The 15,675-nt window shown below is 31.8% G+C and overlaps 1 protein-coding gene across 1 annotated transcript in view; it reads right to left on the bottom strand.

Annotated features, from left to right (window-relative positions):
- LOC113404413 (neurogenic locus Notch protein) overlaps nucleotides 1-15,675 on the bottom strand; it is a 114,987-nt gene that overhangs the window by 98,758 nt on the left and 554 nt on the right. The window lies entirely within an intron of this gene.

Genomic DNA, 15,675 nt, shown 5'->3' with positions numbered 1-15,675 from the left:
GTTTGATTTAACCATATTAGTCTCACCCAAGACTGAACCTGGTTTTGTTGCTCTCAATTAGGTAATTAGCTTTAAATTAATGCAAAAACTTGATAAACTGATTTGAGAATTATGCCTGTGTCAGCTGGTTCCCCGTTCGCTTCATCTTCGCGATTTGAAATGACTGGAGCAATTTGAATCCATTGAACATCCAAATTGGGACTTCCTGTGGGAATAGGATATTGTTTCTTATCTGATTGAGCTAAAGTGAGATAAAAATATATGTATATTAAGCAAAACATACTGTTTCATATACCTTGTACGAGCAAATCCCATTGCTGTCCCGTGTTATGTTGTTTCAAGCGTTTAGTTCTTTATTTCACTCGATCAGGCTCAACAATCATTGCGTTTCAGAGAAACACAAAGGTTTAAGGAATATTTTTTATTACAACCTCCATTTCTAATGGCAATTGGCAGAGGTGACCGCATACCATACATACGTAGCAAATCCACTTTTGCCTACCTTTTAATAAAAAACTAATATTTTTCGAACTATTCAATTAAACAAAAAACGCTTGATCTGTTGCTGTACATACAAACGGATCTTCAAAAAATACCACTCATTTTAAAATTTCTTAAACATATAAACTTTTTGTATTGAATTCAAAAAACAAATATAATAGCTAAAGAACGAACAAAAGGCAATCAGACGAGATGAAACAAAAAATTATGGACATTAGCAAAGCGGTACAAGTTAGAAAGTATCACATTCATATAGGAAGCGAAGATACAAATTAAGGGCACGAATATAAATTTAAATAATAATTAAAGGCGTCGCGTGACCTATCAGAGTGAAAGCTCGATACAAATTGTATTTAAATCCCTTAAAATGATTTACGTGATCTTCCAATGCCACATGGATCCTTTTTTGGTAGAGGGCAATAGGAATTAAAATTTATTTTAATATTTATTATACTCTCGTTGGTTGTTAACTTTCTTCGTCTGTCTATCTTTTAAAGATTCAAAACAACGGCAAAATTTATCTATATTCGGGCGAAGATAAACAACGTTGATCATATTTTTGAGCATGAGAGATATTTTTTGTTAAAGGAGAGATAAAAAATATATATAATGGCATTAACATGATGAAGCATACGATTTTGACCCCAGAACATAATCTGTGTACAGAATATAAACTCTGTAAATCATAGACTATCACGCGAGCTGATTCACAGTTCCAAGAAAGCGGAAACGGCCGAATTCCCGCTCATTTTGTGACTACAAAGAAAAATGCCCATGACACAACAGTCGGATGTTTTTGAATAAGACGATCCGACGCTGATAAAATTATTGACGTATCGTTTAATATTTTTTAGTATCTGTTATCAAATTTAGAGAAAATAAATCTACAAAATCTATTCAGTACGAGATATTATGGTGCTGTGTACACAATAAATAATTATATGACTATATTTGAGAGTGTAAAGTTATTATTCCGCTTAAAATAATTTTTATCGTAAAATCTACAAAACAAAACATGCTCTTTCGACACATGTAATGTTAAAAAAATGTCTTAAGGCTATTTAAAAAAATCTATTTTACAAAACCAACTGATAACTTAAGATGCAGCCCAGACTCGCGCCATACCGGTGCGCAGACGCAATGCGGGTTGCGGGTCGTGCGCGGGACACCTGCGCGTGCACCCGGCGAGGGTGCGCCCGAGGGGACGAGCAGGTAAAAGGCCCAACGCCGAGATTTTCAAACGTGTAATTTTTAAAACCATCTTCTAAATGCCGTTTATGTTATGACTCAGCTAGCTTAAATTTAGTTTCTGTGTTAAGTTTGTTACTTGTAGAAAACAATCAATAATATGGGGGATAACTGTATAGTTTTAATGTTCAAAATTCGGTAAGGTACAAATCTGACCACCGAAGATCACATATTAATTACAACTGCCATGATACTTCATATTACGTAATTAGCCGATGTCGAAACCTCGGCAGCCATTTTAGTCATTAACGTCTCGTGTTGGACGTTACGCTGTATTAAATTATATGCGTCTTTTATACATTTGACGTGTTAGTTGTTTCATTGGTCTATTGAGACACGAATATTATACCTCCTGTGTGGTATTAAATAGCTGTAATTTTGTAACCGGCGTAGTAAATCAACAAGAATATTTTGGAGCTGAAAACAGCGAAGCTGTGTCTCAATGTTATAAGTATAACCACCTATATAAACTTTTAGTAATAGAAGAATTCTTACACACAATAATTCAGCGAAAAATCTTAGCATTCAGTGAACGGTAGCTTGTAATGGTTAATTACACGCCTGCGCACCAGATGTTAAACCTGCAGTTGTAATCCGCAGGTTACAGGATAATCTTAGTAATTAACATTCAAGCGACAAGACATTTGAATACATATTATTAGATTCGAAGGAATGCGTGAGACTTTTGTTCGAATTCAACAATAAAACTAAACCGGTAACAAAGATCTTGGATAACTTAAATACAAATAAATAATATGTTTAGCAAATGAACACAAAGTATAGAGGATTACTAAATAAAATCAAGTCGAAATTAATAACAGGTATATCTTCTATTCTACATACTCCTAAGTGTTATAAAAGTATTAAATGTGCTAGCACCCTTTTGTTTTATTAACTTCAATCGTTGGGAACCCAAAAAAATATATTGTACTTTTAAAACAAAAGACCACTAAAACAATAAACAGCAAGTGCAGGTAACAAGTGGTCATTGAAGTCAAGCGTATGGTTTACGGTGTTCGATGAATGGTAGGAAATTGCTCGTTTTAACAACACATTACCGGATTCGAGAGCGTTTTCCGGTGTTTTAGGTGGTTTTAGTTTGAGCATCCTCGGTGTAAGTTTTAAATTTAAAACACCACAAACATGGTTAATTGTTTAACTAGAAGATGCTGGAAAAACTAAAGAATTCGTGAAAAACAATTAAAAGAGAGATAAAATGCATTAAGCTTAATGCATTGAAGATATATTTGAATAAATATTTGACAATTTAAGAAATATTTTCAGAGTATAATTATAAGCATAACATATAGAATATTTTGTATTATTAAGCGATTTATCTATATTATACACGTTTAGTTGATGACTCCAGTTGCTTATCTCTAATAACAATGCGTATTATTTTGATGCCTCAATTTGTAATACGTGTCCACGGACTATGGTTTGAATAATAATTAACATTACTAAAGCCTGCGGAATGACCTTAGTAACTCAAATTTGACGACTGAACCAGTAAAAAAATAATGGAAACAAATGCTCAACAAAAACTAAACATTGACCAATGACAGTGATATGAACACAATTCATGTTGCGAGGTCATTGCAACTGTATTATGTGAGCCGAGGTACGATTTTGTACAGTCCATGAGAACGAAACTCTACTTGTCAAAAGTAACTACGAACTTCATCAAGCTAATTAAAAACTAGTATATATAATCTTTTATTTATAATCTGTGTTACTCTCATCTTTTAGTATGGAAAATTATTTTAAGCTTATAATTATTTTGGCAAAACGAAGGACATATTTGACTCAGTAAATTGTTTTATCAAGGAAGTTACCGAATCTAGCGATAGTCCTAACGTGTCAAAACACGATTTAAATAGTTCGATAGCAGAATTCACACGCTCCGATACAGCTTCAGGGAGCCTTCCGGCGACTTGTCCAGACCTGCACCCGCTATCGCCCGCTTCCGCCGGACACCGCGGTTGATACAATGCGCCGATACGACATTGACCCATAGAATATCAGTAAGCAAACATATCTGGTTATTACTCTGTTAACAAATTCAAACCAGAAGTTAGATTAGAATTCGTATTGACTACATTTATGTTAGTATATGATCCAAATACAAGAAAATAAATTAAATCGTAATGAAGAACTTAAATGGTTATTTACAATTTATCTCTTAGACCGATTTAATACAGAAGACGTTAATGGGCTAAAGTAATAATTAATAAATTTGATCGTTTTAATTTATATGACATTATAAAATGCTTTTCATATTATAAGGATACAAAAAAATATACAGGATATTGTCACAAAAACCAGATAATCCTAGACCAGACAGCACGCACCAATTGGCGACGATTATTTCATAATCCAATTTAAAACGTCTACACCCGTACCTTGCACTGTGTCATGCAAATTACCTACGCATCAGCGCACTTGATACTCTAATTATGACTACGGTGATCATTCATATGAAGACTAGTCGTACTATGATTGGCATTTTACACTTTTATCAATACATGTTTACATCGACATCGGTTTTAATTAAAATTTAGAAATTAATTAATTAAACGCACGATATTCTTCGTATCTGATATATTTTTTAATTACGAAGCGATCAGGTGCAAATTGAAATCTAGCAAATACGTTGATGAATTTTGTATGAATTAGAAGAACTTTGATCAAAGTTTGAAATCTATAGGATTATTTTATATTATAGGATCTAAACCTTTTCAAGTAGGAGATAACATTTTCTAAAATGAAATTCTCAGATCAACTTTGCAATCAAATTCCGATCTATCGGATCGTTTATGGTCCATTGCAAGAATTGTCGCAAGCCGCAAATCGCTATGCAAAGTTGAACTTTACTTTTCGAAGTAAATGAAATTCCAAACATTAACGGTTTATTATATAGTATTTCAAACTTTTTATAAATTATGTAGTATTTCGAAGAGCCGAGATGGCCCAGTGGTAAAACGGGTGCATCTTAACCGATGATTTCGGGTTCAAACCACGACAGGCATCACTGAATTTTCATGTGCTTAATTAGTGTTTATAATTCATCTCGTGCTCGGCGGTGAAGGAAAACATCGTGAGGAAACCTGCATGTGTCTAATTTCAACGAAATTCTGCCACATGTGTATTCTACCAACCCGCATTGGAGCAGCGTGGTGGAATATGCTTCTCCTCAAAGGGAGAGGAGGCCTTAGCCCAGCAGTGGGAAATTTACAGGCTGCTAATGAAAATTATGAAATGAAATGTAGTATTTGATACATTTTGAACAGTATCAGAAGATTCGTTTTTCGTTTCTACAAATTGAAATGAACTATAAATGTGTGGTTCTTATTTTATGTCACGATTTTGGATAAGCCGATCTGAGATGGAGGCGAGATCAAATTTACAGTAAATCTCAATTTAGACCTTGAATGCGGTACGATGATTGATGAAACAATATTCGTATCGTAATGCGTTCCTGATTGCCTTACCGTTATCTCCAGCCCCCAGATTTCGATGCTCATAAAACAATACAATCACGAACGATATATCGCGTTTGATCATTATCTTCGATTTGTTTATTTTATTTCAGTAAAGCATAATCACGTATTGTTATAGATCAAGATTTTGCAATTAGATAAATATCAGCTAGAGATTGCAACAAAGCAGCTCTTTTATATTCTAATTTATCTAATTATTATCTTTCAATTTATTTTATAGACATTAAATATATTCTAACGCTTAACTCTTGAGGTACAATCAATATATATTCAACAAATATAATAATTATGTTGGTCTACGTTTGGTTGTAAAGTTCAATGCATTGTGAATTGTTGGTGTAGTGTTTGATGATTTAGTGACAGACTAGCGATGAATAAATCAAGTTGGCTTGTTCATTGCCAATGTCAATGTATGTATATTGTTTATTGCCGTATTATCTTTGTGTTCTACTAGTAAATTTTGAGATCTAGATTTCACATGGTTGGGTCACAAAAGTCATTGTGTGTCAGTAGCAGCTCGGAATCTGGAAGATGGCAATGTTTACATACATAGTCAAAAAGCACGTGATGCCATTGGTGCTGCGCCTTAATTTTTTCCAAATTTGTCCAATTTGTCATTAGGTTGAGAGAGTAGGTCCTGCGCAGTTGGCAATATTGTTTATTTAAATTAATCTTCGACATTTTAAAACGATTGTATGAGACACTTCGAATGAGCAATTCTACAAAGCCAAAGCCGAAAAGCAAGTAAGAAATATATTATTCGCATGAGTAATTAATTTCTTTGAGAAGTCGCCCGTAGCGTTTCATGCGATGGTCAAGTGAAAGGGTTAATAAAAATGCAATATTGATTCGATTCGTTGATAAACTTTAAATATCAACTGTATATTTTCAGACCGGTTATGAATTTGCATTCAGATCGAGTGCAGTTTTTAACAGACTTTAAGTCGTTTTTACTCATTTAGGATCCAGTTTTAAAAAACTTTCTTACTCGGTCAAGTTAAGGTCGAAATCCCACTTGGATTAACTTAGTGCAAAGTTAAAATACTTGATATAATAAAGATATAACTATATCTAAATTATATATTTGGAATTGAACATTAACATCATAGACAGTTAAAAAATTGATACGTGATATATCAATGAACGACTAAAACTTTTCTTTTCGCTAGGTATATAAAATATATAGATGTATGGTACATATATACATATATATACATTTCGTTTCAGCAAACTTTAACTCGTCGAGCGATTGCGATCACTCGTAATCGTCTGATGGCCAGATGTGTTCGTACATGATCAAATCTAGAACGAAATAAGATTTAAATTAAATCCTAATTTGTTACCTCTAAAGATTTATATTGGGTCGTAAATACTTTAATATACACTCGCTAAGTGGCTATGCAGTGGTCAAACGATGATCGCAATAAATCTAGATCCAGATAAGACTTTCACGTCTGCTGCCTTCCGCCATTGCAATTAGAGCGGCTGTTATTTATCCACTTTTGATGAACTTTATCGAAATCAACCGATTTTGATTGATTATGTAAGTTTTTTTTTTTATTAAGAAAAGGCCAGACAACTTTTTTTTTTAGAAAATATGATCCAAAAACCAGTGTCAATAAAATATCTACATTAAATATTTTTTTCTAAAAATGGTAAAATTTCATTTTCGGACAAATAATGATATTCCACAATATATTATTAATTATATTATCAAACTCTAAATTACAAATTTTTAAATATAAAAGCAGTCTAGCGATCAGTGGCTACCGAACGGGATTACCTAATACTTCGCTGTCAGCTTGGCATATGTCTTGTGTTAGACCGGACACTCATCGATATCAGATGCAATAATAAAAAGCAATAACGCTTGACGTAAATCTGTGATTGGTAGCTGCCAATCTTAGTAAGTACTCAAACGTAACAGGACAGCAGTGCTTCTCAGACTTCACTTTACATTTCACTCGTAAAATTGAAAAATGACTTAGATAGAATTTTTGGATGCGTGCGAAATACTACTGACTGACATCATCTGACTACATCACAAGAGTTCCGAAACTAAAGGCCCGATGGGCTTGAAATTTCCTTTATAATATAGATAATTTTGTATGAATTATAACTGCACGAAGCCTGGGCGGAAAACTAGTGTTATAATAATTCACGATCGTATTCTGCCGTCAGTCGCATTTTCAGTTTTCTTAGAGATAACACTACTGAACTTTATCGCTAATCATTTGATTCCTTACCAGAATTGAACATTGATTTCTAAATTGAAATTTTTTATTCCTTACACATAAATGTTTTTTTTTTTATATTTCCGAGTTTCGTTACGTAAGTTTTTAAATTCGGTTCCAAAAGGATTAATGAATGTATTTGAATGCGTCACAATCGTCGATAAATACATTAGCAGTGTGCGGCACATATGGTAACGTCATGTCATACGTGGGAAAGGACCCTTGGTTCAAAAGCTCGATAAATAAATATAAATGGTAATAGACTATCTATTTGCCTATCGTGTTACTTTAAAACTAGTTTTCGTATTCGCTTCACCTTCGTTGTGAGCATCAGTTTTAATGAACTTTATCATATTTAATCAATACATCAGTTAAATAATTTAAAATTTCGTTAATGTTTATCAGTATTGTATATGATTACTAGTAATATCACTATGATATTGAGTACCTACAAACATCATACGTATGTCAGCGTCTTGATAATCTAGGAGACTGCATATACCAAAAAAGGTTTTCTCCGGGTTTTTGTGTTTTATATGCCACAGTTCGCAACATTCAACAAAGTTTTACGTACGACTTTTTTGGTAATTACACTTTTATTTCATGAAATTGACTTAATTGTCGGGAAACATCCTTGGAAATATTTTTATGAAACATTCATCCATTTCCTTCCGCGGACATCTACCCATACCTTTCACCGCTAATACATAATCACAGTATGTATTTATGAATATAATAATACACCTTTATCGTTTTAAACTATTTATTAAGCATGCACCTAGTCCATGACGGAAATGGTTTGTTTTTTTTCTAGTCATTTTTTTCTTAAAACTCTGCCAAGCCTGTAGCTATGTTTGGTGTTCGTGACAACGGCGCGGGCGCAGGCTTATTATTAAAGCAAACGGACAGGCGGACGTTACGATAACCACTTGCGCATATGCAGACGATACTATGTAAACACTTCACTCGTATTTTACATTTCAAACTCAATTAACGATAGATCGTTCCCCTCGGACGTAGAGTTCATAATAATTGTAACTTTCTAAGGGTAATGGTGGATGATTAAACCAGTTCTTGTCATAGTGGGACGAAATGTTTGCGTCATTTCTATTCCAATCTCAAATCCATGATTATCAATGATTCAATGAAATGGTTAAGGAATAAAACCGGTACATTGCAATTTAACTCTTTTTTTTTTTAAATAATCCATTATGTGGCTCAGAAAACGTTTATACAGCCTAAATTTAAATTTGTAATCTACATTCCGAGAAGTAAAGTACTTATCACATAAAGGTGAGCCCCGGTTATCTCAGTTTGTGTGTTCAGTGCGGGTCCCTCAAACATTGGACCCCACGGATGTGGAACTGGTTTCGACGTTTAGTGGCGAAATGTAACCGTTTTCTGTAGACGAGTTCATATCCGAATGTTATATTCTATTTAGGTTGATTTCGATTTCGGTAATTCCATTGTCTTTTAAATGTTTATTAACAGTAATTATTTTAAATAACTTTATTAAGGAATTTAGTGAGAAAATATACTAAAAAAAAGTTATTTTAGTTTTTTTTTGGTATTGCAAACAAAAAAAGGATTACTGTTTACTTTTCAATATAATTAAAAAACCAGTTTTTTCTTTATATATTTTTTTATTATAAAATGGTGTATTTTTGTTACATTTTTCTACGATTATAAATAAACCGTGTCTGCATTAAATTATATACCTATGAAATATAAACTTTTACATTTTCGTACATAGCAGAATCAGTACGATCAAAAATCTAACAATTCATTTTAAATCTCGCCGATACGACTTGAGTTACACTATTTCTCTCAACTAAAATATATAATACAAGAAACAATTATACTGGCAACATAAATAAACCGTTTTTAATCTTACACAGTTAAGTGTTACAGTTGCACTAACCGATTACATAATATACAAAAATCACATATACTTGTTACAGTATATAAGCTACGAATACAATTAAATTAAAAAAAAAAACAGACAAGAAGCTGATTATTTTCGTAGTTAACTCTCCGTGTCTTATTCATTAGAACAGCGTCTGAACGGATAGACAATTAACGGATTTCGTTTATCGATAGGTACCTATATAACCGATTTCCATTTAATCTTGATAATTTGCTTAACTATGTTCTATATGTTATATGTTATACATCTTAACATATAATATTTATATATATTTTTATTTATATTGGGTGGATTGCAAAGTATGTATTTTAGAATTTATTGAACATATCATAAATTATAGATTTTCATTTTGAATATATTGTCAAATTTCAACTCGTTTATTAAAAACAAAACAAGATTAAAATACATTGCTTTTTCTAATGCAATATTGAAAGCAAACATATATTAACCGAGCAAGACCGAAGAAAGCTAGAAGTTACCACTATAACAAGTGACTTTAACGTTTACATTAACCGATATCTCAATTTATATATAAAACTTATTATATACGTAAATAAGTGAAGTCCTCCTAAACGTTAAAACCGATTGTTTTCAATTTCGGTCCCTGGATAGTTTAAATTGGACCCGGTAAGAGGAAATACGATCGGAAAGTAAATTTAAATCCTTAGATACTAAACCCATACGAAGTCGGGACTGGCACCTTGTATAGGTACATACATTTTATATACAACATTAATTCCTTCCGCAGTAAGCCTAGTATAACCGAAGCTGCGAGCTACCACTAAAACAAATGACATCGCATTCGCGTTGTCAATGCGTAATTTAGCACGTAGTTTGCGGTAATGTATCGGATATCCTTTCGTTGAGAAATCGATTTGAAATTGAATAAGCATTCAATATGTTATCAAATTAAAACATTTATCTCTTGTCCGTATGTGACCTATTTGGGGTCTGCAATGTATCAAATCAAATCAAATCAAAATATACTTTAGTCAAGTAGGCTTTTACAAGCATTTAACAAACTATTTAAAGTAAAGCTACCACGGGTTCGGAATGTAGATTCTATCGAGAACAACCGGCAAGAAACACAGTAGTTACTCTTTTTCAACATATAAAAATACAGTATGTTAACGTATGTTATTAACACTCAAGAAAAACAAAATGGCCTGTTTTTCTACAAATCGACACACTCAGACAGGCACTCCTTGGTAATACTGTTGCTGGGTTTCAAGGCACCAACGATAAGAGATGATGTACATATTCTATTCTTCCGAAAACCACACGACTTTAACATTAAATATATCTTAAATAAGTTTAAATCAAAACTGTTTCTTTATCCAAGTTAATTGAAAGACGCGGTAATTTTTGAGTTACAAAAATAGTTAAGAAATTATAATACAATAGTGAACTTTCGCATGAGAAACTAACAATTCCCAGACTTCATTGGGTACAGTAAGTAATAAAAACCTTATGTCTCAACCGCGAGTGTTACAGAACAAGAATAGTTTTATTCTATGAACTCGCGTCTGACATCAATTGCTACGTAATAATCTTACCATGAAAATATAATTTTAAAATTTAAAAAAAGATCTGACCACAATCAAACTACATATTGATATAGATGAGACAGAAAATTACTTCCTGTGTCAAGTATACTTTTTTTTATGGCTTTTACTTGTGCCAATAAGGCACAGATTATTATACAGTACATAGTTAATAATCAGCGATTTATAATTATTTTAGAGAGTTTATTGCGCGCCCAATAAAATATATATAACGAGTTGTCGCCCGCGGCTTCGCTCGCATTTAAAATGGTTGTGATGTGTTAGGCAAAAAAGTAGTCTATGTCCTTCCTTGGAGTTCAAGTTTGCTTCATACTAAATTTCATCAAATTCGGTTCATTGGAGTTTCACATTTATAATATTATAAGTATAGATTGTAGAAATGCATACGGTTTTATAGAACTGTATAATTGTATATCTCAAAGGCATAAAGTTTATTTAAAGTCACTGGCTGAAAATTTACTTTTTTCGTTCATATTTAAACTAGTCTCACGAGTGTAAGAATCCTAAGTAAAACATTTAATTTGTAACAGTTTTATTATCTATACTTTACAGTTGTTGTACAAGTAATTGTTATTTATATATATAATTGCAGTAAACTTTACACCGTATAATTCGATCGCCGTTAATTTTAACGAGGATTGCTTGTGTTGCATCGATTTATTACAAAAAAAAAACTTTTATAAGTATGGAACGGTGTAATCTACACGTATAATTCTTCGACAAACAGTATTATATTATCTTACATATTGTGTCGAAAATCAGTAAAACTTATTTAAAAATGTATAAAAAGCAATACAGATAAAACACTAAAAAACTAGCAAAATAAAAAATCCGTTTTACGAAATCAAATGAATATAAAGGTCACGCGTTACCTCGAGACATTATCGGCCAGTAAAAGGACTTAATCCGACCCTGCGGGCTAATCGAACGAATGATTGCAAGAATCACGAACGCATTAACGCTAAAACTTGAAACGGATAGTCGTTTTAAAAACCAACCAATCGTATTCCATCGGCACGATTGTATTCAACTCGACGTGTATACAAACATTAACCTGTTAGGTAATATCATTGAATGTCCTAAACAAACCGGCCAATCGCCTCGTTTATCCCGAAACGGCTATGTAACGAGAAAAATTGTTACGGAATAAATTTTGTGCGGTTAAGTAACAGCCGTGTGTGGTCGACATATCTTCTACTTATATAGAGTTTTATTGACTTTGTAACTAAGTTTTGTTGAGCAAAAAACGTTATTTGCAATTTAATTGATCTGCGAAAACGTTTATGGTATATACTGTTATGTTTCGTTTAACGTTTAATGTTACAAGTTTTCATTTTCGATATATTTAATTTGGGTAATCGTAATCAAGAGTACTTTAGGTACTCCATTAGTACCCGGTAATACATGTAAGAATGTATTGAATTATATATATAATTATGTCATAATATTGGCTAAATATGTCTAGAAACTACAAATACTTAAAATGATTTGGGAGAAGATTGACAAAATTTCGTTACTTAATCGAATTGCTTGACTAACATACAAAACACAAGTTTATAAATATTATCGTTACAGAGAACTGATGCTAAGTACACTTAAAACATTTCTTTAAATACAGGTATCAATATTCAAAGTATTATTAATTTAAAAATATAAGCAAGTTTCATATTAAAATTAGTTCTCGTCGAACAGTCAAAAACCAAACACTACGCAGAATTACGAGACGTAAGGAATAGATTGAGACGAAACAGTCTACTTCGCATCTACGTCCAGTGATAAGACATTAATTGCTCATAGGAATAAGGTTCATAATTGTATGGATGACAGAAAACGCAAATGCTAAATATTAAGTGAGAAATTGTAGCTTCTTAGTTGAGATTTATATGTGACACAGACCTCTTTTAGGGTTGTCGATAGAATTATTAACACATCAATTACAACGTTTAAATTAAGCCTACTTTCCAGACTTTACATACAAACGTATTTTCTCCTTTAATATTTATTTATCGAACTTAACCAGTGTCAAAAACATTGTTTATGCACACGACCTAACTCGCGCCCAACGGCGTAGAAACGGGCTGAATGTAAACGGGGTTTTATATTGACACATTAACGTATGTTTGTAAATAAGTGTCATTTGGATATTTAATTAAATAAAAATGTTTATGAGGTTGTTTTAAGTCCGAGAAATACGTTATTTTAGTTGGTAAATGTATTTATTGATCCTAACCAAGTTTAAATCGTAAAATAGATATACATAGTACAATATGGAGATTACCGTACGAGATAATAAAATTATAACAAACCTTTTAATGATATTTTTATAGTAAGGAATATATCAAAAATAAATTCAAAATTATTTTTATTTTATGTCCATGGTCAAAATGTAACACATCGTACATCGATCAGGGATGCATCGCTGTAACAATAGAACATCAATGACAACCCCAAATTTTTTTGGACAAACGGTGCGCACACATGGATGATTTAACGCATGTTGCGCCCTTAACAATTTACTTCATGATAGAACTCCTAATCTCCACATTCAAAATTAGAAGCGTGTCAAAAAATATTTGAAACTACATTCAATGAGTCTAGCAAAAAAAAAACACTTTTGTGTTAAAATAGATATTATTATAATAGCAACACTTTTTGGCACAATTTAATGAAGTCTTTGTTTTTTTTATAAGCATATTCGCTTTTAAGCTGATATTTAAGTAGTCCTCGAAAGCTGAAGATATTGTATTGTATCATTAGTATTTAGTTCCTAAGTTAATTTTAGATTTGTCAGCCCTAGGCGCCAAACCAATTTACCGCATCAGACAATTGGCCGTTAATTGCGATTGTTTTAAAAGTAGAGCGGTCGCCATGTTTGTACTACAGCATACGCGTTTTGATACACTGATCTATAACGTGAATGTAATCAAACCTCATCTTTGTTGCAACTATTTATTTTATAACTAGAAAAGAATGCCCAGTCAGAAAAGAGTATGGGTTTCTAAACAGTGTATTGAATCCATCTTTCTGTATATTTTTTCCATATTTATAGTTAAAACGAGTAATGACCTTTGTTGCCAACTATATCCAAGAACTACATCGTATTTTATATACGTGTATTTAAAATTCACATTTATAAATGTGAATCTTAAATATTTATATAATAAGTTTTAAAACATTTTCCACAAATATTGTCATCAATTGAAATATGTCTGATTTTATTATAATTCATTTAAATGTAAAATGAATACTTTAAAACCTAGTTTATAAATGACGTGACTTTATTGATATAAAAATATTCTATAATCTTAGGATGCCATTTAATAATAAATTTATCGTTTTCGAATTTATATTTATCTACATGTAATGTAATGTATTTTAATAATAAATATATTTCATTAAAGACATTGAGTGAATCTAAGAAATATGCATAATTATATATTTTATAATCAGGCAAATCGATATTTAATCACACCCAAATGAAGTACTGCGAATGAGCAATGAAATAATTTGCATGGATTATTATTATTCTAAGATAGAATAACACTCATTTTGTGTTTTATGCTGTCTTAAAATGTTACAAGAAATATTTAACATAAATTGGTTGTTATGTGACCAAAATAATATGAACGTCGAAAAGACGATATGAATACAGGAATGAACTTTCCCCAAAACCCACATAACAACCAAAAATAACCCTTTAAGAGCGTTTATATAATGTTGCGCCCCGATCAATATTCAAAATGTCCCGCCTCGGTCCCGACAACAGAAATCGTGTGAAGATGTCGAGAATACTAATACAAATTTTATCAATTTGTATTCAACTAGATAGGCTTAGACGAACATCGTGCGAGCTATGCGTGGCATTACTGTAGTTCTTATCTTCAAGATCTAGTGCTTTCAATGTCCTTGCTCGTACATTATAAATATATTATTTGACCCTTTGCTTGATGTAGGGAATAATAATGATGGGTGTAAATAGCATTGTTTTAACTTGCAACTTTATAAATACCTTTGAGGTAGAAAAGTATCGATATAACTTCTTAGAACTGATTATGTACAGTTTAAGATAGTCTCAGAGTAATCTGTATTGAAATACGTGTTTACAAATGGATGAACAACTACGATTAATGTACCGTCCACGAGTAGAAATTGAACAGGCTATAATTTAAAAAAGTGTACAATGGATTTAAAGTTTTTCGTTATTGTATATTTCCTATTAAATATGTCAAGAAACATACAAATCTAGAAATAAATATATGAAAGTAATTTTTTGATCGGTTTATTAAAAATGAAAATAATAAATTTTAATAATTATTATGATGAGTATCAAAAATAAGCTTGTTTTACAATTTTATGAACAAAAGTTTCAATAGGAATCTTTTTTTCAAATTAGGAACAAATGTTTTTAAATTTTTAGCTAAAAAATATTTAGGTAGTTCAACTTGGTATTTTGTGTTTAATTTTTGTAATTAAACATTTAATAATAGTTTATACAAAAACGGCAAAAGGGTTTCAAATTTCAATTACATTTAAAACGCAACAAAAAAACCGCTATAATTAAAAATATATTGAAAAACACGATGCCTCCAGACTCCAGTTTTTAAAACGACAAGTTACACAAGTTCTACAAACTGTGAGAACCGAGATAAACCGACCATATTAAGAAGTAGACGTTACACATAAAGCTCTATGTGACTGCG

This window comes from Vanessa tameamea, chromosome 5 (genome assembly GCF_037043105.1).
Source record: "Vanessa tameamea isolate UH-Manoa-2023 chromosome 5, ilVanTame1 primary haplotype, whole genome shotgun sequence".
Taxonomy (NCBI): Eukaryota; Metazoa; Arthropoda; class Insecta; order Lepidoptera; family Nymphalidae; genus Vanessa; species Vanessa tameamea.
This window is presented reverse-complemented; position numbering and strand designations above follow the sequence as displayed.